The following is a 25,831-nucleotide window of genomic DNA, read 5'->3' on the forward strand; positions in this document are numbered from 1 at the left end:
ACTTGGCCGGTCTGTGGCAGGGTGATAGGTCTGTTCAGAGAGGTTGGGAGTACCGACAGTCGGTTTGTTGGTATGAAGCCACTCAGGGGGAGTGGCTTCGGTTTGGATGGGAACTTGTGGGCGGAGGTCCTGCAGGTTCTGGGGAGGGGTAATTAACGATGGAACGTTATTACCCCACACCTCGGGTCGGTTGGTCACGGCCGAGGTGGTCCTCTGGGCCGGTTGGAGGTTACGGCCAGGGGATAGGAATGATGGTTTGGCCTTTCGGACGGATCTATCAGGTGTGGTTTGTGGAGAATAAATATATATGTACAGGTTATGTGTTATCAATGGGGTGGCATGTTGAGCCACGAGTTTGGGTACATATATACTGTTAAATAAAGCTGTGGCCATTCGTGCAATAAAGTTGTAGTCTGTGTCGTTATTTTAGGTACAGTTGGGAAGGGGAAGTTTTACATTGGAGACCCGCTTATCCCTATAGATACGTCAAGATGGGCAGTGAACCCCATAGGGGTGAATAGGCCCCATGACGATCGGGAGGGTTCAGGGTAGGAAAGAGTTAAGGTATATGGCTAGAAGGTTGTATATGGGGCTTTTTGATTGGTGGGAGAAACGGCAAAGGGGATTGGGGGATAGACTGGAAGGGGTGGGGTGTTGCAGGGGGTATAAAGGGGGGATGTGCATAGGTCACTGCCTCTTTTGTCCTACAAACAGTGGGTCCCACCCGCCCGCCCTGCAATAATGTATATATATAAAAAAAAAAAAAAAACAACATAAGTTATACGGGGGTGGAAGTATCATAAAAAAAAAAAATAAATAAAGAGTTTTTGTTGTCACAGCGGGGTGATAGGTCCATTCAGAGAGGTTGGGAGTACCGACAGTCGGTTTGTTGGTATGAAGCCACTCAGGGGGTGTGGCTTTGGTTTGGATGGGAACTTGTGGGCGGAGGAGGTCCTGCAGGTTCTGGGGAGGGGTAATTAACAATGGAACGTTATTACCCCACACCTCGGGTCGGTTGGTCACGGCCGAGGTGGTCCTCTGGGCCGGCTGGAGGTTACGGCCGGGGGATAGGAATGATGGTTTGGCCTCTCAAACGGATCTATCAGGTGTGGTTTGTGGAGAATAAGTATATATGTACAGGTTATAAATTATAAATGGGGTGGCATGTTGAACCATGAGTTTGGGTACATATATACTGTTAAATAAAGCTGTGGCCATTCGTGCAATAAAGTCGTAGTCTGTGTCGTTATTTTAGGTACAGTTGGGAAGGGGAAGATTAACCTTGGAGACGCGCTTATCCCTATCGATACGTCAAGTGTCTCCAAGCAGCAGCTGAGAGTCACCATATTAATGAGAACAGTAGATACCTGATCCACATAACACAATCTGGACCAGAAGTGACAATCACAAGTGAGCCAACAGCCCAAGCCTCCCAATATAGCCAGGATTACAGGTGTGCACCACAACACCCAGCAAAAGTGTGGGCTCTTCTAAGCTATAGGAAGGGACAGTGTGTGAAAAGTACAACTGCAAAACAGTCGTCTTATCAGGGTCATATGTTAGATCTAAGCTTTTTACAATGGTATAAAAATAGGTAGATGTTTCTAAGCTATAGGAAAACTGGTCAAGATTGTAAAATTTGGCCTCGTCAGGAAGGTGAACACTGGCTGGGTGGTGAAGGGGTTAACAATAGGGATGAGCGAATGTATCCGACGGATAATAGGGTATTCGAGGTATTCGCTATCCGATGGCTAATATGGTATTCGCTCCGATACTTTCATTTTAATTTCTGGACTTCCTGGCACCTTTTTCCAGCTGATGAACACATCTGATGTTGCTTGCCCTCCCAGTAACGCCGCAGCCATCTTTGTTGGGGTGTTACTGTGATTGGCTTGGCCACACAGCGTCATGGGGGCTATATATGTGACACCCTGGACTAGCCAGGGGGTCACAGACAGAACACCACACACACCCCTTCCCCAGACAGGTGACAACAGTCACACTAAAATCTTTGTTGCCACCCTCCAGGGTCTGATGTCCACTCTAGGTGGGGCGGAGCCAGGCAGGAGTTCACAGGCCTGGAGGCGGGGAAGCACAACAGTGCAGTTCAGTGCAGTTCACTACAGACAGTGAGTAGGAGAGGAGAGAAAGACACACACAGGCGGACCTGAGTCCAGGCCCGCCAGTGGAACTGCTAGTGTCTGGGTCGGAGCCCAGGCACCTCTAGCAAGGTCAGCAGACGGTGGTGGCCGTCTGCAGGAGTTGGTGTACGGTCGGTGGAACCGTAGGACCGGGGTCGGGTGGTGGCCCGCCGGTACCGAACCGGGGAGCCGATTGCAGGCTAAGCACCAGGCAGGATACTCAGACCCCGACTAGGCTAGTAGCTGCCCTGATAGTCAAATTTACTGATTGCGGTCTGGACCTCAGGGGTTCATTCCCACCCAAGTCCCGATTGAAGGCAACAGCCCAACCATCCAGGATAAGTGCCACCGCCAAAGAGATCCAAAGGGCCAGTGTCTGGGGTAAACGGGCTCCTACAACACTTACACGCCGAGGAGCGGACTACCGGTGTCCAGGCACAGGAGTCAATATCTACATAACACAGGTGCAGGGAAACGACAGCCATCACCAACCTGTCCAGGGAGAACACTGCAGCCGGCTGCGGGCCCCGTCCATCCTGCCGTTTGGTTTACCAGAGACTCCGTTATCTTGTGTCAGAGTGAGTTCACCAGTGCCGTCAGGCACCACGCTGCACCACAACACTGCGCCCTGCACCCCGGCCCTCACCTTCCCACGGGCCCCCGGGACCATCGCCCCCTGCCCACGGAGGGGTTAACACCGAGCTGCATAACACCGTCCCCGGGAGGCCTAGTTAACGGCAGCGGTGGTGTCCTCCATACAATCACCACAACCCGTGGGTGGTGTCACGAACTTTATCAATTCCACCAAACAATCACCCAAACCCTTGCGTGCACCGCCACTATTCCTTTCAGAGCGACGTGACCCCTGGGTCCGTGAGAGGCTCGAGCCACCACCTGTAGAACACGAGCATGGAACTGAGCGGCTCGGCGGTCGCACCCGAGGCTGCGGGGCGGTACACATCGACTCTTCTGGCATCACGAACAGGATTGAGCCAGTCTACTTACCAGTAGAAGTGCGCCTTGTAGTCCCCGTCAGCGGCGTCCCGCTGAAAAATCTGAAAATCCGCCATATTGGGCGTAAAAGTTTCCCGCTCGAGCCGTCTTCCCCGAGCAGTGAAGGCGCGAAAACGAAGCCCCGCCCCCAAAGAGAGAAGTGCTGTAGAAAGACCAAGGGGGGCGAGCGTAGATCTGACCCCATGTGACCACGGTGATAAAGAGCAGGGACGCCAGGACTCTGCACCCGTCTGGTTCCTGGAAGATGTCCAACCCGTCCGGCAACCCTGAAATCCCGCAGCCCGCGCCAGGAACAGCGGCGTGGGTGGAAGCCCGGACATCGCAGATGTGCTGCCATCTACAGGCCCAAGTCCGGTTCCTCATGGAGAGGTGGGTGGCCGAAATGGAGGAAGTAGCCGCCACCGTGCGGAAACGCGAGGTGGAGGCAGTGTTAGAGGAGTGGGTAAGCGACCCACGTCCCTGTGTCCCTGAAGGACCGGCTGCTGCGGCTGAGGGGCTCGGCCTGCTCCTGCTCACCTTGCTGCTTCCCCCGCCGCCCGTATTGGCTGCCGCTGCCCCGCCAATCGGCCCGCTGCCCCCGACACCGGCCGCGGAGATCATCCCATCCGCCCATGAGGACGAGCCTGTGGAAGGCCGCCCGTGGACGGCCCTTGGCACCATCCGCACCGATCCCGTTGCCGTGGAAGATTCCCTGGGAGGTGCCCGTCCGCGCGGTGAAGCTGCCGGTCCCGAAAGTGACCGCGCCCAAAGTAGTCCCGGCCCCGGCAGTCCGCTCGGCCACGGAGAGAGTGGAATCTACCAGGGAGCAGGCCCGGCAGGTGAGGCCCATCGCTCCCGAACCCCACGCATTGGCTGAGGCAGCGCCGGGTTGCCGCTGCAGAGCAGCACCACAGGTCATGTCACAGCGGGGCTCCCCAACGCAGATGGTGCCGGTCGTGGCCAGCACCGGGGAGCGCCGACTGGGCCCGACCCCCGCGCAGAGGGAGCATACAGATGCCCCGTATTGGGAGCAGCAGCCGAGCCAGCTGGGCTGCGAAATTGCAGCCCGGGAGAAACAGAAGGCCGAGGTGCTGGCCTGCACCATCCGAGAGAAGGACAATCTGCGGAGTGCCACCTTTCGGGTGCGGGGCCCAACTCACGAAGGCCAAGTCAGGCGGTTTGACCCCCAGCGCGGATGGGGGTTCATTTTTGAACCGGGCCTGGAGGCCGAGATTTTTGTATCCCACCGGGACGTTAACTCCCACCTCCCGCCGGGCCACTCAGACCGTGACCTGCTGCCTGGTGACCTGGTGTCCTATACCCATCATTGCGGGGAGAGGGGCTGGTTTGCCCTCAATGTGAAGAGGATGGAGAGCCGTAGCGTGCCCAGGCGGCCCCAGTCCCCTCCCCCACCATACAGCCCTGATGAGGAGCTGGAGGAGTACGAGGAAGGTGACCTGAAATAAGGCAGCGGATTTCTGTTGCAAAAGGACAGTCCCCGTTGGGACCCTACAGCAAGTCCCCGTTGGGACCTACATTGTGTTTTTATGGTAGCGGACGAGGCTACTGAAGCGCCCTTCCCTGTTGGGACTTTTGTTGTCCCCATTTCCCAAAGACAAGGCTGAGAACTTGCAAGCCACCCCAATAACTGTTGGGCTTATAAATAATGCCCCAATTGCCCTTCCCACAACTGCCAGTCTCCGGAGAGGCTGGTTGAAGGAGCAGAGCAGGCTGGGATCCGGTTACCATCAGAACCGGTCACAATCCTCCGGGTCAGGGGTCCCCTTGGACATGGGGCCTCTGAGTGACTGCCGTGTGCGAAGTACCGTACCCGGGGTCCAGGGCGTCACATTCCCCCTTGGTTTAATGCAGGCCGTCCGCGGGCTGCCCTACCAACACCAGTTTATTTTTCTTTTACTGAAAAGACAAAACGAGCAAAAATTTACAAATATACTAACATATTCACATGTTAAGAATACTGGTTTCCTCCCTTATGGGAGGCAGGTTTACTTGAACGTTACGGAACTTTTATTAAAAATATGGGGAACGGGTCCATGTCCTTCCGCTTTCCCACCCAAGCCACCTAGACCTTGATGCTGCCCCTAAGAAACAGGCAGCACCCCTTTTCCACAGTCCGGAAAATGGGAACTGGCCTAGGCCACTCAAGCGGGAACGGGTACGGTGCTTCGCACCCGGTAGTCATTCAGAGGTCCCCACGTCCAGGGGACCCCTGACCGGGAGGATGGTCACCGGTTCTGATGGTGACCGGACCCCAGCCAGCTCTGCTGCGGGTCCTTCCTCCAACCAGCCTCTCCGGAGACTGGCAGTAGCGGGAAGGGCAATTGGGGCATTATTTACAAACCCAAAAGTCATTGGGTGGCCAGCAAGTTCTCAGCCTTGTTCATGATTGCTCATGCAGTAATTAGGGGTGTGAAACGGGGACAACATCAGTCCCAACAGGGACTGGCACTTCAGTAGCCAGGTCCGCTACCATAAAACAGAACTGTAGGGTACCAACGTGTACTTGCTGTAGGGTCCCAACGGGGACTTGCTGTAGGATCCCAACGGGGACTGTCAGTTGGGTCCCAGGGGCTATTCACAACACTTGACTCTGGTACAGCTCCCTCATGCAGCTTTCCCACAGTCCACCACCGGACAGCATGAGCCCCCAATGCCCCCCTCACTCACGGGCGACACTGTCCCACAGGACTCCATTTTCAGCTGCCGGCGGTGTGGGTACGACTGCTCCTCCGACCGGACTCTTTAATCTTGAGGGCCAACTGGAACATCAACAGGGTCCCAACGGGGACCGACAGCAAGGTAGCCGGGAACCGCTACCGATTCAACTCTCTTCAGAATAAACGCGGGCATGCACATCCGCTCTCATGCCCAGGAGCCAGGACCACTTGGGTGCACACAGCGCCGGCTACGACCGGCCTCTCATACTGCCGTGGGCCCCACCGATCAGTGGCCTGCCCTGGATCAGCCTGTGTGGGGGACGGGCCCAGCTGGAGTCCCTCCGTGCCGGCTACGACCGGCACCTTCAGTAATGAGAGACCCCGCTGTAACGTGGCCTGCTCTGCCGCTTGGCAGCTGCGTCCCCGCCGTGCTTCAGCCGAGGCCGGGTGTCTGGACTTCTGGGCGAGGGTCGCCTCCGTTGCGGTCATGCTCAGGGCCAGATGGGATGCCGTCGGCGGTGCTGGAGTGTTGGTGATGGTAAGGCATGAGGGCCCAGTAACTGGGTCCTCCCCCGTAGGTGGTACGGGCTCCACTGCCACGGACTGGGGCAGGGGGTCGGTCAGGGCGTTGGCTGCGAACACGGGCGACGAGGAAGACGGGGTGGCAGACGGGAGCAGGCCGGGTCCCTCAGCCGCAGCGGCCAATCCCTGGGGGACATAGGGGCGTGGGTCACTGCTTACCTGCTCCTCCAAGATTATCTCCACTTCGCGCGCCCGGACAGCTGCAGCCAGTCCCTTCATCCCCGACGTCCACTTCGCCAGCATGATGTGGACTTGGGCCTGGATCTTCCGCCACATCTTGCCACGTCGGTGTCCAGGAACGTGTTTCGGCAGAGTCCTGGCGTCCCTGCACTTCGCGGCGCTAGTTACACACCGCCATTCTTCACCCGCTCCCCCCCTCGGTCTTTCTGCAGCACTTTTCTCTCCGGGGGCGGGGCTTCACTTTCGCACCTTCACTGCTCGGGGAAGACGACTCGAGCAGGAAACTTTCGCGCCCAAGATGGGGGGTCTTCAGATTTTTCAGCCGGACGCCGCTGATGGGGACTACAAGGCGCACTTCTACTGGTAAGTAGACTGGTTCTATCCTGTTCGTGACGCCTGACGAGTCAATGTGTACCACCCCGTGGCCTTGGCTGCGGCCGCCGAGCCGCTCGGATCCATGCTCGTGTACTGCGGGTGGTGGCTCGAGCCTCTCACGGACCCGAAGGTCACGTCGCTCTGAAAGGGGGTTAGTGGCGGTGCACGCAGGGGTTTTGGGTGGAATAGGTAAAGTTCGTGACACCACCCACGGGTTGTGGTGATTGTATGGTGGACACCACCGCTGCCTTGAAGGTACGGGACTCACGGGAGCGGTGTAGTGGGCACAGCTAGGTGTTGACCCCTCCGTTGGTAGGGGGTGTTGGTCCCGGGGCCCGAGGGAGGCTTCAGGGCGCAGTGTCGCGGTGCGGTGCGGTGCCTGATGGCACTGTTGTACTCACGATTAAACCACACAGAGTCACTGGTAAACCATGTTCGGTGTAGATCGGTGCCCGCAGCCGGATGCGTGAGTCCCCAGTAAGGCTGGTGATGTCGCCTTTCTCCTGCACCTCTAATTGTGTGTTTTGACTCCTATGCTTCAGCAACGGTAGTCCGCTCCCTGACTTTTAGAAGCCGGAGGAGCCCCTTTTGCCCGCAGGCGCCGGTCCGTTGGATCTCTGGCCCTTGGCGGTGGCTCTTATCCGGAATCGGTGGGCTTTTGCCGTCAAGCGGGACTTTGGGTGGGAATGAACCCCTGAGGTCCAGACTGCAATCAGTGAATTTGACTACACCTAGTGGCTTCTAGTCTAGTTCGGGGTCTGAGTACCCTGCCTGGTGCTCCGGTAAACAAGTTAGCTCCCCGGTTCGGGTCCAGCGGGCCACCATCCGGTCACGGTCCCTACGGTTCCGCAGTTCTGTCCTCCCGGACTCCTGCAGGCGGCCACCACCGTCTGCCTGCCTTACTGATCGGGGGTCCTAGGCTCCAACCCAGACCCCTCACAGAACTATACTCCTCTTAGCTCCTCTCCCTAACCTCTCCAAACTTAATCAGCTTGTATTTCCTGCCTCAGGCCAGCAGACTTCTCGGGGGGGCGTGTCTATCCACCTGACTCCGCCCGCCTGGTGTGCCTGTCAGACTCTGAGGGAGGCAATCAGGTCTTTGTTGACTGATGGTACCTTACTGGGGTGGGGGTGTGTGTGGTGTTGGGGGTCCAAGGCGTCACACTAGTCTATCCAAAAATCATTTTTCATGAATTTTCTACGTACTGTACATTGTATGCATTAATTTTTGGAGCTATGCATTGGTTGGTAATTTTGTTTAACCGCTGTCACACTGTTGCGGCTTTTCCAGCTTTTGAAAATTCCAGCGGCACATTATTCCATCTCGTATTCCCAGCTTGCCCCACCCACCGGCGCCTAGGCTTATAGCTGCCACTAAGTCCAAGATTAGTAATGGCAGTGTCTATGACACGCCATCACTAATCTGTAAGTAAAGTAAATAAACACACACCGAAAAATCCTTTATTTGAAATGAAACACCAAAAAGCCCCTCTGTCACCACTTTATTATGTGATGCCCGGGACTAGCCAGGTAGTCACAGATAGCGCCCCGCACAACACCTGTCCCCTAAAAAGGTGTCATCAGCCAACCATTAAAACCTAGTCACCTCTCTCAGTGCTTGATGGACACACTAGGGGGCGGAGCCAGGTGGTTGGCCACGCCCACCGAGGAGTTCAGAGGGCCTGAGGCAGGAGAACACAGGGTCAGTTAAAAGATCAGTTTAGGAGGTGAAGTAGAGTGGAGGCAGGCCTGTGTGGCAGGTCTGCAGAGAACTGACAGGTGCCGGGGTTGGAGCCCGGGCACCTTTGGCTAGGAGGCAAGTGGTGTCCTCAGCCTGCAGGAGCCGGGAAGACGGCTCGGTGGAACCGTGAGGGATCAGGACAGGGTAGTGGCCCGCCGGTACCAACCCGGGGAACCGACTCAGAAACCGGAGCACAAAGGGGGGTACTCAGACCCTGAAACGAGGTCCAGAAGCCACTGGACCGAGTTAATTAACTGATTGCGGTTTGGACTATAGGTCCTTTCCCACCCAAAGTCCTGAATGAAGACAACAGCCCAACGAGGGGAATAGAAAGCCAATGCACAGGCAGAGAGATCTCACGGGCCAGCGTCCGCGGGCAAAGGGCTCTCCCGACATCCACAAAGCCGGGGAGCGGACTCCCGTCACTGAAGCGCAGGCAGTCTACAGATACACAACACGGTGCAAGAAAAAGGCAGAGACCACCAATCGGGTGGGGCACCGACCACCATCAACTTGTTTTACCAGAGACTTTTGTGTGTTACTAATCGTGAGTACAACAGTGCCCTCCGGCTACGCACCTCCCTTCTCCGCCCAACCACACAACACCCAACAGGTCCCGGGGCCACCATCCCTGCCCACGGAGGGGTTAACATCTTGCTACATAAACATCTCCCCCGGGTGCCCTGTAACTGCAGAGGTGGTGTCTACACCTTCACCACATCCCGTGGGTGGTGTCACTAACTTAACCACGGCTCCGGCTGTACACCTACGTCCCCTAAACCGCCAGCCCCCCTTTCAGATCGAAATGACCATGGGACCCCCGGGTCCGGAAGCGCTCGAGCCACCTACCAGCGAGCCCGGACCCGAGCGGCTCGGCTGCAGCCGAGCGTTGGGCGGTACAATAAACCCCCCAAATATCCAGGTCCGACGTAATCCACACTGATTCAGCGACGTCTGTGAGCAAGTGCTCAATGCAGCCTCATTCCGTGAACGATGCTGCAGCGGTAACTCCAGGTCATTTCTCATGGTCGGTGGTATCAACACATTACCGATCACGAGAACTTCAAATCTGCCGTAAAAGCATAACTCAGAGTGACGTCACTGACCGGCAGTGACCCTGCGAGAACTCAGATCCAAGCTCCTGCATGGGACAGACAGACAGACAGACAGACAGACAGACAGACAGACAGACAGACAGACAGACAGACAGAGGGATAGATAGATAGATAGATAGATAGATAGATAGATAGATAGATAGGTGCATAGATAGATAGGTGGATAGATAGATAGAGGGATAGATATAATAGAGAGATAGAGAGATAGAGAGATGGATAGATGGATAGATAGATAGATAATGGATAGATAGATAGATTAGATAATAGATAGATAATAATTTATATAGATAGATAATAATTTTTTCGGTCACGAATCCCTCCCCTCCCCTTTTTTCTGTATAATACATCCACTATCCCATGAGGGTCTTTGATATTCAAATCATTCTGATATAGTTTATTGAATAAATTCTCTCTTCTTCTCTGTCTTCTCGTCTTTCTCATTTCTTTTCCTTATTCATCTCTTGGAAGCATTCCACAGGGATTGCTCTGGATTAATGGTCTAAACTCCGTAAGAATAGGTTTATCCATGTGTATAATGAAAGAACACATGTGACAGCATGTGAGTTCTAGGCTTTATAGAGTCTTTTTCTTTTCCCTTTGTATTTATTTTTAAATGAATGAAAGCATGCATTTCATCAAAGTTTATTTTATTTTGCAGCTATTAATAACAATTTGAATTATATTCCTCTTTATTCGTTTTTTTATGGAATTTGATTTAATGATTTTGCAATCTATATGCCATTATGTTAACTGTTGATAAGCCCGCCAAGTTTCTGAAGGTGGGTTGTCCTATGACGTCAATGATGATATATATATATATACCAGTCCAGCTCAGCTTTTATCACTATATTTATGTTCTTTTGGCTTGCTGTCCTGAGGAAGAGGGCTGCGTCGCTCGAAAGCGTTGACCTGTGCCTACAATAGAATTAAAAGACATAAATATCATATAATCGAGCAATGTGGTGTGAGCGCGGCGAAAATCCCTTTCTCCTATACACCTCCATGCATTAACCTCGGGGAGCTGCAGCTGACCGCTTCAAATTCAGCTAAAATAGGGGATGTGACTTGCACAACCACTATAGGTGAGTGACCCTGACGTCTGTACTTAGGTGTTTTACTGGTTAACAGCCTATTGCGCTTTTTTTCTTCTGCAGTGTTTTTTCATTATACTAATATTGTAGAGAAAATAAATATGTAATTGAGCTCTGCCCCTATAAAAGGCTGAGTGTCACTATATTCCTCAGTCTGCTCCATTCTGGCTATGCATAAGTGCTATATTTATAAGTGCATTTCCTCATGTTTAGCATGGATATTCTGATTTTTTGACCAGGCACAACTATCCTCAATTAGCTTAGTGTCTCCAAGAAGCAGCTCAGAGTCACCATATTGATGAGAACAATACATACCTGATCCACATAGCACAGTCTGAACCATAACTGACAATCACAAGTAATCCAACAGCCCAAGCCTCCCAATATAGCCAGGATTACAGGTGTGCACCACAACACCCAGCAGAAGTGTGGGCTCTTCTAAGCTATAGGAAAGGACAGTGTGTGAAAAGTACAAATCTACAAAACAGTCGTCTTATCTGGGTCATATGTTCGATCTAAGCTTTTTACAATGGTATAAAAATAGGTAGATGTTTCTAAGCTATAGGAAAACTGGTCAAGATTGTAAAATTTGGCCTCGTCAGGAAGGTGAATACTGGCTGGGTGGCGAAGGGGTTAACAATAGAGATGAGCGAACCGGTCGTGGTTCGGCTCCAGTTCGGTTCGCCGAACGGAGGTCCCGTTCGAGTTCGGTTCGTCGAACGTTCGACGAACCGAACTCGAACTGCATAGGAAACAATGGCAGGCATTCACAAACAGATAAAAACACCTAGAAAACACCCTCAAAGGTGTCCAAAAGGTGACAAACTACCCACAACACAACACAAACACATGGGAAAGTGACAAGGACATATACTCATGTGAAAACAAAAGAGCTGGACAAGGAAAAAAAGGAGGAGACACAGATATAGGCATGGCACGCCCTTCTAAAATCATGTAAAACACCACAAGGTGACTCCAAGCGGAATCTCCCTTTTTTCCAAAAATTGGGCCCCACACACACCCACCCATTCAGTGGCAGCACTTGTGCCCCAGTTGTACACTTCACAGCTAGATTTGCATCAAGCACATTCAAAAATATGCCATACTTAACCGTCCCCAGGATGACACCGGGGTAGGTAGCAAAGTCTTTCCTGATCCCAGCTCTGTTCATCTTGGATCATTTTTAAAAACAATGTAAGCAAGAGTTACTCCAAGCGGAGTCTCCCTTTTTTCCAAAAATTGGGCCACACACACCCACCCCTTCAGTGGCAGCACTTGTGCCCCAGTTGTACACTTCACAGCTAAATTTGCATCAAGCACATTCAAAAATACGCCATGATTAACCGTCACCAGGATGACCCCAGGGTCGGTAGCTAAGTCTTTCCTGATCCCAGCTCTGTTCATCTTGGATCATTTTTAAAAACAATGTAAGCAAGGGTTACTCCAAGCGGAGTCTCCCTTTTTTCCAAAAATTGGGCCACACACACACCCACCCCTTCAGTGGCAGCACTTGTGCCCCAGTTGTACACTTCACAGCTAGATTTGCATCAAGCACATTCAAAAATACGCCATAATTAACCGTCACCAGGATGACCCCGGGGTAGGTAGCTAAGTCTTTCCTGATCCCAGCTCTGTTCATCTTGGATCATTTTTAAAAACAATGTAAGCAAGGGTTACTCCAAGCAGAGTCTCCCTTTTTTCCAAAAATTGGGCCACACACACCCACCCCTTCAGTGGCAGCACTTGTGCCCCAGTTGTACACTTCACAGCTAGATTTGCATCAAGCACATTCAAAAATACGCCATGATTAACCGTCACCAGGATGACCCCAGGGTCGGTAGCTAAGTCTTTCCTGATCCCAGCTCTGTTCATCTTGAATCATTTTTAAAAACAATGTAAGCAAGGGTTACTCCAAGCGGAGTCTCCCTTTTTTCCAAAAATTGGGCCACACACACACCCACCCCTTCAGTGGCAGCACTTGTGCCCCAGTTGTACACTTCACAGCTAGATTTGCATCAAGCACATTCAAAAATACGCCATTGTTAACCGTCCCCAGGATGACCCTGGGGTAGGTAGCAAAGTCTTTCCTGATCCCAACTCTGTTCATCTTGGATCATTTTTAAAAACAATGTAAGCAAGAGTTACTCCAAGCGGAGTCTCCCTTTTTTCCAAAAATTGGGCCCCACACACACCCACCCCTTCAGTGGCAGCAGTTGTGCCCCAGTTGTACACTTCACAGCTAGATTTGCATCAAGCACATTCAAAAATACGCCATAATTAACCGTCACCAGGATGACCCCGGGGTAGGTAGCTAAGTCTTTCCTGATCCCAGCTCTGTTCATCTTGGATCATTTTTAAAAACAATGTAAGCAAGGGTTACTCCAAGCGGAGTCTCCCTTTTTTCCAAAAATTGTGCCCCACACACACCCACCCCTTCAGTGGCAGCAGTTGTGCCCCAGTTGTACACTTCACAGCTAGATTTGCATCAAGCACATTCAAAAATATGCCATTGTTAACCGTCCCCAGGATGACACCGGGGTAGGTAGCAAAGTCTTTGCTGAACCATGACTTGTTCATCTTGGCTCCTTTTAAAAAACACAGCAAGCAAGGGTTACTCCAATTGGAGTCTCCCTTTTTTTCCAAAAATTGTGCCCCACACACACCCACCCATTCAGTGGCAGCACTTGTGCCCTAGTTGTACACTTCACAGCTAGATTTGCATCAAGCACATTCAAAAATACGCCATAATTAACCGTCCCCAGGATGACCCCGGGGTAGGTAGCTAAGTCTTTCCTGATCCCAGCGCTGTGCATCTTGGATCATTTTTAAAAACAATGTAAGCAAGGGTTACTCCAAGCGGAGTCTCCCTTTTTTCCAAAAATTGGGCCACACAGACACCCTATCAGTGGCAGCACTTTTGCCCTAGTTGCAAACAGGATGTTTTGATTTGCATCAATCACATTCGAAATCCACAAGCATTTACTCTCCCCAAGATGACACAGGGGTAGTAAATTCCTTGTGGATCCATGACTTGTTCATTTTGATGAACGTTAGTCTGTCCACATTGTCACTGGACAGACGCGTGCGCTTATCTGTCAGCACACACCCAGCAGCACTGAAGACACGTTCAGAGACAACGCTGACAGCTGGACACGACAAAATCTCCAAGGCGTAAGTGGAGAGCTCTGGCCATTTTTCAAGATTTGGAGCCCAAAATGAGCAAGGCTCCATTTGCAAAGTCATGGCATCGATGTTCATTTGAAGATACTCCTGTATCATCCTCTCCAGCCGTTGACTATGTGTCAGACTTGTTGTCTCTGTTGGCCTTGCAAAGGAGGGTCTAAAAAAATTATGAAAAGATTCCATAAAATTGCTGTTACCAGTAGCACCAGGTAGGGTGCTACTGGTACGGGTAGACTGTTGAAGATGACGAGACCGTCCCATGTTTGTCAAGTTACAACTGGGAGATTCACTCCCTGCACCTGCACGGTTGCTTGGTGGAAAAGCCGAGCTAAGATCGAGTAACAGCTTCTGCTGATACTCCTGCATACGTGCGTCCCTTTCTATGGCTGGAATTATGTCACAAAATTTGGACTTGTACCGGGGATCTAATAGTGTGGCAAGCCAGTAGTCATCATCACTTCTAATTTTGACAATACGAGGGTCATGTTGGAGGTAGTGCAGCAAGAAAGCACTCATGTGTCTTGCGCAGCCATGCGGACCAAGTCCACGCTGTGTTTGTGGCATAGAGGTGCTAACCGTTCTTTCTTCCTCTGACACCTCCTCCCAACCTCTTTCAACTGAAATTTGACCAAGGTCTCCCTCATCCGCTGAGTCTTCCATGTCCATAGACAGTTCGTCCTCCATTTCTTCATGTTCTCCTGCACCTTCCTCAACATTTCGCCTGCTACCATGCGCCCTTTTTGATCCCTGTCCCCCATGGTCCCATGCCTGCCGCGTTGGTGATGATGAACGTCTGGACCTTGGTGATGTTGTTGTGTCTTGCGCATATGAATCCTCCTGTAGTTCCTCCCCTTCCTGTTGTCCCACCCCCTGACTCCGAATAGTGATTAGCGTGTGCTCCAGCATGTAAATGACTGGAATTGTCATGCTGATAATGGCATTGTCAGCGCTAAACATATTCGTCGCCATGTCGAAACTGTGCAGAAGGGTGCATAGGTCCTTGATCTGAGACCACTCCATCAGGGTGATCTGCCCCACCTCTGCATTTCGTTGGCCCAGGCTATACATCATGACGTATTGCACCAGGGCTCGGCGGTGCTGCCACAGTCGCTGTAACATGTGGAGAGTCGAATTCCAGCGTGTCGGCACATCGCATTTCAGGCGATGAACCGGCAGGCCGAAAGACTTCTGGAGCGATGCAAGTCGCTCAGCTGTGGCGTTTCAACGGCGGAAGTGAGCAGACCGTTTTCGTGCCCTGGTCAGAAGGCCATCGAAGGGCGGGATAGTGTGTTAAAAATTGCTGGACAACAAGGTTCAACACGTGAGCCATACAAGGCACGTGTGTCACCTTGCCCAGGCGAAGGGCCGCACCCAGGTTTGCAGCATTGTCGCACATGGCCTTACCAGGCTGCAGGTTGAGTGGAGACAACCATTTATTAAACTCGGACCGCAGAGCTGACCACAACTCCTCAGCTGTGTGACTCCTATTCCCAAGACATGTCAAGCTAAAGACCGCCTGATGCCGTTGCGCTCTGTTGCCAGCATAGTAATGAGGGGTGCGTGATTCCTTCTGCGCAGTGAGAACGCTGGTGGCCTGACCAGGCAGGCTTGGGGCGGAGGTGGAGGACACAGATGAGGTGGAGGAGGCAGAAGCAGTGGCGGAACTTGGACAGACAGAGGATTGACACACAAGTTGTGGGGACGGCAAGACTTGTGCAGCAGACCCTTCACCATCTATCACCATAGTTACCCAGTGCCCAGTCAGCGACATGTAACGTCCCTGTCCATGCTTACTGGTCCAAGTATCGGTGGTGAAATGCACCCGTTGACACACAGAGTTTCTCAAGGAAGCGGTGATGTTGTGTGCGACATGCTGGTGTAGCGCGGGCACACCTTTCTTAGAGAAGTAGTGGCAACTGGGCATCTGGTACTGGGGCACAGCAACAGACATAAGGTCTCTAAAATCCTGTGTGTCCACCAGGCGGAAAGACAGCATTTCGGTAGCCAAGAGCTTACAGAGGGATAAAGTCAACCTCTTAGCTTTGTCATGGGTCGCAGGAAATGGCCTTTTATTTGTCCACATCTGAGGGACAGAGATCTGGCTGCTGTGTGTAGACGGTGTTGAGTAGGGTGTCCCTGGAAAAATGCAGGTTTGTGAGGAAAGTGCAGGCGGAGACATGATGTTGCCTTCATCCAACGTTGGTGCTATCGATGTCTGAGAGAGCTGTACACACGCACTTGTTTCCCCTTCCAATCCAACTGACGACCTACCAAGCAAACTGGCTGTTGCGGTTACAGTGGTGGAAGTTGTGCGTGGAAAACCAGGTGTGACAGCTGTCCCCACAGTCCTAGAAGATGAAGAGCGCGCGGATGCACTGGAAGGGGCAGCCCGTGGATGGTTTGCTCAGCTAGGCCGCATTGCAGCACGGTGAGCTTCCCACTGGAACCTATGATATTTATTCATGTGACGATTCATGGAAGAAGTTGTCAAACTGCTGAGGTTTTACCTCTACTAACAGAATTACGACAAATTTTACACATCACATAATTTGGGCGATCTTTTTCTATGTCAAAAAAGGACCAGGCTAGGCAAGGCTTAGAGGGCATGCGACCTGCTGAGCCCCCCCGACTAGTGCTCAGAGGCAGAGTGGTGGCTGATGATGCAGTTGTAGAAGTGCTACCAGTGCTCCGACTCTGTCCAGGAAGGCGCAAGGTTACTTCGTCGTCGGTTGCATCCTCCTCCACCGCCTCTGTTGACTTCCTCGAGTGCCTGACTGTGGGTTGACAGTAGGTGGGATCTAGAACTTCATCATCAATTGTTGTGTTTGCACTCCCCTCACCCTCAGACCGAGCCTCTTCTTGCCCTGACTGAATATTTAAGTTGTCATCCCAATCTGGTATCTGCGTCTCATCGTCATCAGTATGTTCCTCATTGTCTATGACCACAGGTGTTACAGTTTGTGACAAAGGGTCAACATTATGCTCAGAAACTTGGTCCTCACGGCCTGAATCAGAGTCACAAAGGTTCTGGGCATCACTGCAGACCATTTCCTGGTCTGTACTCACTGTAGCTTGGGAGCAGACCTCTGATTCCCAGGCTATAGTGTGACTGAACAGCTCTGCAGACTCAGCCATCTCAGTTCCACCATACTGTGCAGGGCTGATGGAGACTTCAGATCTGGGAGAAAGCAAGTTTGATTGGGATGACAACTCAGAGGACTGGTGTTTTTTGGATGCGGTAGTTGAGGTGGCTGAGAGGGCACTTGTTGGACCACTTGAGATCCATTCAAGCATTTTCCTTTTTTGGCCATCATCTACCTTTGTTCCTGTTGTTCGTGTCTGTAAAAAAGGGAGCACATCGGATTGTCCACGGTAAGTAGTAGACATCTTACTTTTGCTGGTAGATGGTCTATCTTCAGCAGACGTTAATGGAGCTTTGCCACCTTCCCCACGGAAAAACCCTTTTTTTCCTTTTACAACACGCTTCTTCCCCTTTCCACCAGCATCTGTCATTTTGCCACTCATGTTGATTGCGACAAGATTGTGCACTTAAAATGTGGTAGTACAAATTGAGAGGTGGTGTAGATTGCAGCGGTGGTCTAGCTTTATTAACAGCAGAATAAACAACAATAATTATCCCTGACAATGCAACTACGGCCCTTAAACTGGCAGCATAAATTACTAGTATAATGGCTTAGTAACAATGAGTTTGAGTGTGCAATGCAGGCAGACGTGCTGCAAATATCTTTGCACTAGTGGGACAATACAGAAGTCCAATAGCCACGTTTAGGATGCCACTAAGTTCACTCAGTGTTTGCTAGTATAATGGCTTAGTAACAATGAGTTTGAGTGTGCAATGCAGGCAGGGCCGGCTCCAGGTTTTTGTGGGCCCTGGGCGAAAGTCTCAGTGGGCCCCATCCACACATAGACATGCACAGATACATACACATACAGGCATACGTACACATACTTATTTAAAGAGAAATTCACAAAAACACATAAATAGACATAAATCTAGACACAGTCATATACACTGACATACATAGATACACATCATACATACACACACACACACACACATACACACACACGCACAAACACACACACACATTATTTTTATATATTTATCCTGTGTATATATTTCTAATATTGGGAAGCCGGCAACAGCCTCACTCACCTCCCGACTTGTCTAACAGACATGGCCGCACATAGAGCACACTAACACTGCTGTATATACATCACAAGAGAGGCTGGGGACATACACATTACTGGGGGGGAATATATATTACTGAGGAAAGGGGTATACAGCAATGGGGGGCATACAGCTCTAGAGGGGGGCAGTGACTGAGGTGGGGGGACAAACAGATGTGAGGTGGGGGGTGACATGCAGCTCTGGGGGTATACAGCTCTGGGGTGGGGGGGACATACAGCTCTGAGGGGGTATACAGCACCTGGGTGGAGGGAACATACAGCTCTGAGGGGGTATACAGCACCTGGGTGGAGGGGACATACAACTCTGGGGGTATAGTAGTTTGCAGCTCCCATATTGTGTTATGAAGCCCCCATTGTCCTCCATATAGTATTATGTAGCCCCCATATAACATTAAGCAGCCCCCATATAGCACAATGCAGACCTAGATAGCATTAGGCACCTTCATGTAGTATACAGCCCACATATAGCACAATGCAGACACATATAGCATTAGGCACCCTCATGTAGTATACAGCCCCTAAATACCACAGTGCAGAGCCAGATAGCATTAGGCACCCTCATATAGTACACAGCACCTATATAGCACAGTGCAGAGCCAGATAGCATTAGGTATCCTCATGTAGTACACAGACCTATATAGTACAGTGCAGACCCAGACAGCACAGTGCAGAGCCAGATAGCATTAGGTATCCTCATGTAGTACACAGACCTATATAGTACAGTGCAGACCCAGACAGCACAGTGCAGAGCCAGATAGCATTAGGTATCCTCATGTAGTACACAGACCTATATAGTACAGTGCAGACCCAGACAGCACAGTGCAGAGCCAGATAGCATTAGGCACCCTCATGTAGCATACAGCTTGTATATAGCACAGCCTTTATACAGCACAGTGCAGAGCCAGATAGCAGTAGGCACCCTCATGTAGAATACAGTGATTAATACTCAGTGGCGTAACTAGAGTTTGATGGGCCCTGGTGCAAAATTTGGACCGGGGCCCCCCTCCACGTACACCGACACTTAGGGTACGGAATAATGACACTGACACTTGGGGTACAGGATAATGATGCTGATACTTGGCTCTTACCCTCAGCACCCAGGTTTCCCATGATCTGAAATCCCTCTATCAGCACCCTGCTTTCCCATGTTCTGACATCCATCTTGTCCTCAGCACCCAGCTTCCCCATGCTCTGCTATACATCTTTCCCTCAGCACCCAGCTTTCCCATATCAGAGCATGGGAAAGCTGGGTGCTGAGAGATGTACAGCAGAGCATGGGAAAGCTGGGTGCTGAGGGAAAGAGCCTTTTTCCCTCAGGACAAAACATTTCCATCCCATACTTGTATCTTTGTCCCCCCTTGTATATAGATCTCCAAATACTATAATGGCCCCCACATAGCCTTCCGTATAATATAAAGGATCCCACATAACCCTTGATATATTAGAATGCACCCCCATAGTTCTCCATGTATTACAATGCATTTCCCCAAAGTTCTCCATGTATTATAATTCACCCCATAGTCCTCCATATATTATACTGCACCACATAGGCCTTCAGTTTTATAACGCACACTCATAGTCCATGTATAAGGTAGCCTCCATATTCCTCCATATATTATAATGTAGCCCCCATAGTCCTATATGTTTTATAATTTAGCGCCATAAATCATCATATTGTATTATGTAGCCCCATACTCCTCCATGAATAATGCACCCCTATATTCCATGTATAAGGTGTCCTTCATTTTTTATTATGCAGCCCCATACTCCTCCATGTATAATGCACCCCTAGTCCATGTATAAGGTGTCCTTCATGTTTATTATGTAGTCCCATAGACCTCCATGTATCATGCAGCCAGCACCCCCAAGGCCTCCATGTGTCATGCAGCCAGCAAAATAAAAAAACAAGTACCTCACTTCTCCTTCCGACCCCTGCGACCGCGGTAGTTACTCCCCTGCCCCCATATCTCACACACCCTGCTCCCCATACAGCCTGCACCCCCATATCACACACACTACACCCCCATATCTCACACACCCTGCTCCCCATACAGCCTGCACCCCCATATCACACACACTACACCCCCATATGTCACACACCCTGCTCCCCATACAGCCTGCACACCCCAGATCACACGCACTACAACCCCATATGTCACACACCCTGCTCCCCATACAGCCTGCACCCCCCAGATCACACACACTACCCCCCCATATGTCACACACCCTGCTCCCCATACAGCCTGCACCCCCATATCACACACACTACACCCCCATATCTCACACACCCTGCTCCCCATACAGCCTGCACCCCCCAGATCACACACACTACATCCCCATATGTCACACACCCTGCTCCCCATACAGCCTTCACCCCCATATCACACACATTACACCCCCATATGTCACACACCCTGCTCCCCATACAGCCTGCACCCCCATATCACACACACTACACCCCCATATCTCACACACCCTGCTCCCCATATCATACACACTGCACCCCCACATCTCACACAGCCTGCACCCCCCAGATCACACACACTACACCCCCATAGATCACACACCATGCCCACATATCTCACCCTGCCTGTACCCCAACTTACCCCTCTCAAACACTCTGCACCCCTTCACATCCTTCTGTCACAGTCTGCAGCCCTCATATGCCACTCACCCTGCAGCCCCCTTTCCCCTCATGTCCCCTCTTTTCTTATTACCAGTCATGTGTCCAAATCTCTGTCAGGATTCAGCATCTCTTGCTTTCTGCCGGCAATCCTGTGTCTCCTCCCACACAGTCACATGGGCGTGACATCATCGCAGGTCCTGCAGGATGGCTTATTCTGTCTTCTGTGCAGGTCAGGACTAGCACTCCTGCAGCTCAGGGGCCCCTCTACTGACACTGGGCTCCCCTGACTCACAGGTCGGCCACTACACAGCGGCACTACACATAGGGGCCCGGCAGCCGGCTCTGCAGAGCGGCTGCCGGGCCCCTATGTGTACTAGTGCCGCTGTGTAGTGGCCGACCTGTGAGTCAGGGGAGCCCAGTGTCAGTAGAGGGGCGGCTCACTTCTCCTCGTTCCCCCGCTGATCCGGTCTCCTCGGCGCGTCGTCCATTGCGGTCGCTCGCTCTGACCTCTCAGCAGGCGCGCAGTGATGACGTCACCGCGGTCTTCTGCAGAGCGGTCAGAGCGCCGACAGTCACAGCGGGGAGAATGATAAGAGAGGGAGCGCGCCGCTCACTCTCTCATCATTGCTCTCAATTGTATCGGCACCTGCGATGCCGATGCAATTGAAAGCGCGATCCTCGGCGGGGGGCGGTGACAGCGCGGCCACCGGGCCCCCCCTGAGTAGCGGTGCGCCACTCCTGCCACCGTGAGTGGGCCCCCCCGGCAGCTCAGGGCCCCGGCATTTGACCGGGTTTGCCGGGTGCTGGCGCCGGCCCTGAACGCAGGCAGACGTGCTGCAAATATCTTTGCACTAGTGGGACTATACAGAAGTCCAATAGCCACGTTTAGGATGCCACTAAGTTCACTCAGTGTTTGCTAGTATAATGACTTAGTAACAAAGAGTTTGAGTGTGCAATGCAGGCAGACGTGCTGCAAATATCTTTGCACTACTGGGACTATACAGAAGTCCAATAGCCACATTTAGGATGCCACTAAGTTCACTCAGTGTTTGCTAGTATAATGGCTTAGTTACAATGAGTTTGAGTGTGCAGTGCAGGCAGACGTGCTGCAAATATCTTTGCACTAGTGGGACAATACAGAAGTCCAATAGCCACGTTTAGGATGCCACTAAGTTCACTCAGTGTTTGCTAGTATAATGGCTTAGTAACAATGAGTTTGAGTGTGCAATGCAGGCAGATGTGCTGCAAATATCTTTGCACTAGTGGGACAATACAGAAGTCCAATAGCCACGTTTAGGATGCCACTAAGTTCACTCAGTGTTTGCTAGTATAATGGCTTAGTAACAATGAGTTTGAGTGTGCAAAGGGCAGGAGGGTACAGTGGCAGGGTTGTGGGTCTCTGGGTAGAGGAAAGGAAGCCTGCCTTTCTATCCCTCCTAATGGGGAAATGCAGCAAGGAAATCCCTGACCTTAGCTACACAGACGCTGTCATCTTGTGTAGCTGTTAAACTCTGTTTTCACGGACCTGTCACCTATGGCTCTGACCCTGCCGGTATGAGCACTTAAAAGGACTGATAGAAAGTGCTATCCCTATGCTGTACAGCGCTGTGTATGGAGCGTACACAGCAGTATCGGCGATAGGAGCTGCGCCAGTGATGACTGACACCAAGGACGCAGAAGGCAGATAATGGCGTGCTGGAGGAAAATGTCCGGTTTTATAATGTAGGGACATGTGACATGGACATCCTATCACACATGCCGCTGCTTCTCTGGCTAAAAGTCCACTTAGCTGTGTGTGTGTCTGGGATTGGCTGACATGCTGGCCCGCCCCACTACACGCGCGCGCTTAGGGAAGGAAGACAAGGAAAAAAAAAAAATGGCGATCGCCATTATCCAAACAATTCTGTTCCCGCACACTATACACTGAAATTTCATAATAGTGTGAGTCACAGAGTGACTTACACTATTACAGCGGAAAGCCAGCTAGGAATTAGCTGATCCTTTTGCTGCTAGAACCGTTCTCGAACGTATCTAGAACTATCGAGCTTTAGCAAAAAGCTCGAGTTCTAGTTCGATCTAGAACAGCCCCCAAAATCACTCGAGCCGCGAACTGGAGAACCGCGAACCGCGCTCAACTCTAGTTAATAATAGGGAAGAGCGAATGTATTCGCCACTATTCGGTATCCGACGGATGATGGGGTATTCGAGGTATTCGCTATCCAACGGCTAATATGGTATTCGCTCTGGTACTTTCATTTTCATTTCTAGACTTACTTAGGATGTGGACGCAGTTCCTCTTCATATTAGACCACTGAAGGGAAGAGATGTGGAGCCTGGCTGTGGAAGTACGAGCCCGTAAGATCGAAATCCCACGTGAAGAGCGGGTAAGCGCTTACCCAGTCCCTGTTGATTACCTTATTCTGGCCGATGCGACTGTGGGATCTGGTCCGTCTCCTGGCAAGCACTCCACTGCCACTAACCCCGTCATCGGCGGATGCCGAGCTACCTATCTCCACCATGGCAGCGGAACTTTCAGCCCCAGTTTATGAAGAGCCAGCGGCAGAGTTCCCGGTCCCGTCACCCGACCAGGTCACGACAGCGGTCACCCCGATACCAGCCCGACCAGACCCGGCCGCATCATCGTGCCCGTTCTTAGAGGCGGAACACCCGGACTCTGCAACCCCGGCTGCGGAGCAGTCGGTATGTCTACCCGAGGAAGCGGAGGTGGAACCTGAAGATCTACCGGTTCCGCCACCTCGCGGCATCCCAACGGCTGTCGGAGCCATGAGAATACAACTGAAATCTATACCAGCTAGGGAGCCGAGCCCGGACGCTGACGCCCCCTACTGGGAAGGACACCAACGGAAGACATATCCAACGACGACGATACAGGATCAACAACGAGAGATTGTTGCCCGTGCTCAGAGAGAGAAAGAGCATCTGAGGAGGTCCACCTTTCGTGTCAGAGGGCCATGACGTAAGGGCCATGTGAGGCGTTTTGACCCCAACAGAGGATGGGGGTTCCTGATGGAAGCTGGCGTTTAGGAGGAGGTGTTTGTCTCTCGGAGGGATATAGAGGCACATCTCCCGAGAGAGCACCCAGGCCGCAATCTAGAACCGGGAGAGGTGGTGTCCTATACTCGGCATTGGGGAGAGCGGGGTTGGTATGCCCTGGATGTGAAGTGGCTTGCCATGGTTAACGAGCAGGCCCTGCAAGCTGTTGCCATCGATTATAGGCACCCAAGTGTGTGGATCCCTGCCATCTAATGTTATTTGAAGTTGAAAAATACTAAGTATCTGTGTTTTCTTTTATTATGTTTCATAGTTTGTTATTTTTCATAAAGAGTAGTTTTATAAGAGGAAAAGTTTTAATCAACCAGTTTAATTAACAGAGAATGCTACCTGATTAAGAAGAAGATAATATAATGTGTGCACCAGGTGCATGGACCTCGTTATATTTATGCATCTGTATTCTAGTAGTAAAAATAGACCATGGCTGTGAGACTGGTTGCGGACAACACGGACTTGTGTAATTGTAAATAGTTGAGCCTCCTTTGCCTACTAGAGTCATCTTTGCAACATCCGGGACCTTAACCTACTCACATCATAAACATCAGGAGTTTAAAAAGAGGAACAACCAGATATACTGCATAACAAGACACATCTGAACAAGACAATTAGAATAATAAAATTTAACTACATAGTATGCAAAGGGTTAATGAGGGGTTAAGAAATGCCAAGGAAAACAAAAAAAAATATATTCTTTTTGCCTTAATAAATGTTATTCAACTTACTAGGTGCTCTAGTGTTCAATAAATATATCCATTTCGCTTCCTTCATACGGAGGGCTCTCGTACGATCACCCCCCCTTTTAGAAACAAAAACCTCCTCAATTGCACTGCCTCTAAGGCCTCTGCCACACTTACGTGACAAAATGTTACGTTTTTCTCACGTACGTGTTAAAGGGGTGGTTTTGTCCCCGTGTGCCTTTTTTGTGGCACGTACGAATTCTCCGTGTGTTATACGTTATAACACACGGAGAACGGAAAGTCCCGCCTACCTGCATCATCCGGCGCTGTCTGTGGTGCTGAATGACAGCGTCCAGCCAAAGCCATGCCCCGCTGACGCTGCGTCCGGCCCCCAGTAAAGGAGAAGCGTTGTTCAAATTCACTGGGGGACTGATGCAGGGGATAGCCACGGCAGAGACTGCAGGTATGGTGGAGGAGTATGTGTTTTTATTACACTGACACGTGTCTTTCTCCGGCACGTGTCACACGGGCCCGCATCCACACTACATCCGTGTGGTATGGGTGCGGGCCGTGTGGCACCCGTGCTGCCGGAGCAACACGGACATGTCAGCGGTTTTAAAAAACGGACACACGTAAGTACGGAACGGACACACGTTCTGTTCCTGAATACTTATGTGTGTCCAAAACAATAAAAAAAACATAGGAACACGTGGGCCCGTGTCTCCGGTATGTGAAAAAAATGCACACACGTACCGGAGGCACGTGAGTGTGACAGAGGCCTAAAAGAGTCGGTGCAACCATTATGCACTTGTATGAAATGTTTCGATGCGCCAGATGGACTCCTGGTACTAATACTACCAATGTTATAAATGTGCTCAGAGATCCTCCGTCTCAAAGGGCGGATCGTAGAACCTACATACTGCACCTGGCAAATAGAACAAGTGATCAGGTACACCACATAGCTGGATCCACAGTTCAAAAAAGAACTGCTTTCAAAAAACTTTTTTGTGATGCAACAAAAAAATCCCTTGCCATTGTCCATGTACTTACAAAGACCGCATAATCTCTGAGCACATCTATATGAACCATGGACAGAGAGCCATGATTTTTTACCAGGCGCAGAACATTTATTGACATGGTCACTAGGTGACAGTATAGAGCCTAT

Source organism: Anomaloglossus baeobatrachus, chromosome 5 (genome assembly GCF_048569485.1).
Source record: "Anomaloglossus baeobatrachus isolate aAnoBae1 chromosome 5, aAnoBae1.hap1, whole genome shotgun sequence".
Classification (NCBI taxonomy): domain Eukaryota; kingdom Metazoa; phylum Chordata; class Amphibia; order Anura; family Aromobatidae; genus Anomaloglossus; species Anomaloglossus baeobatrachus.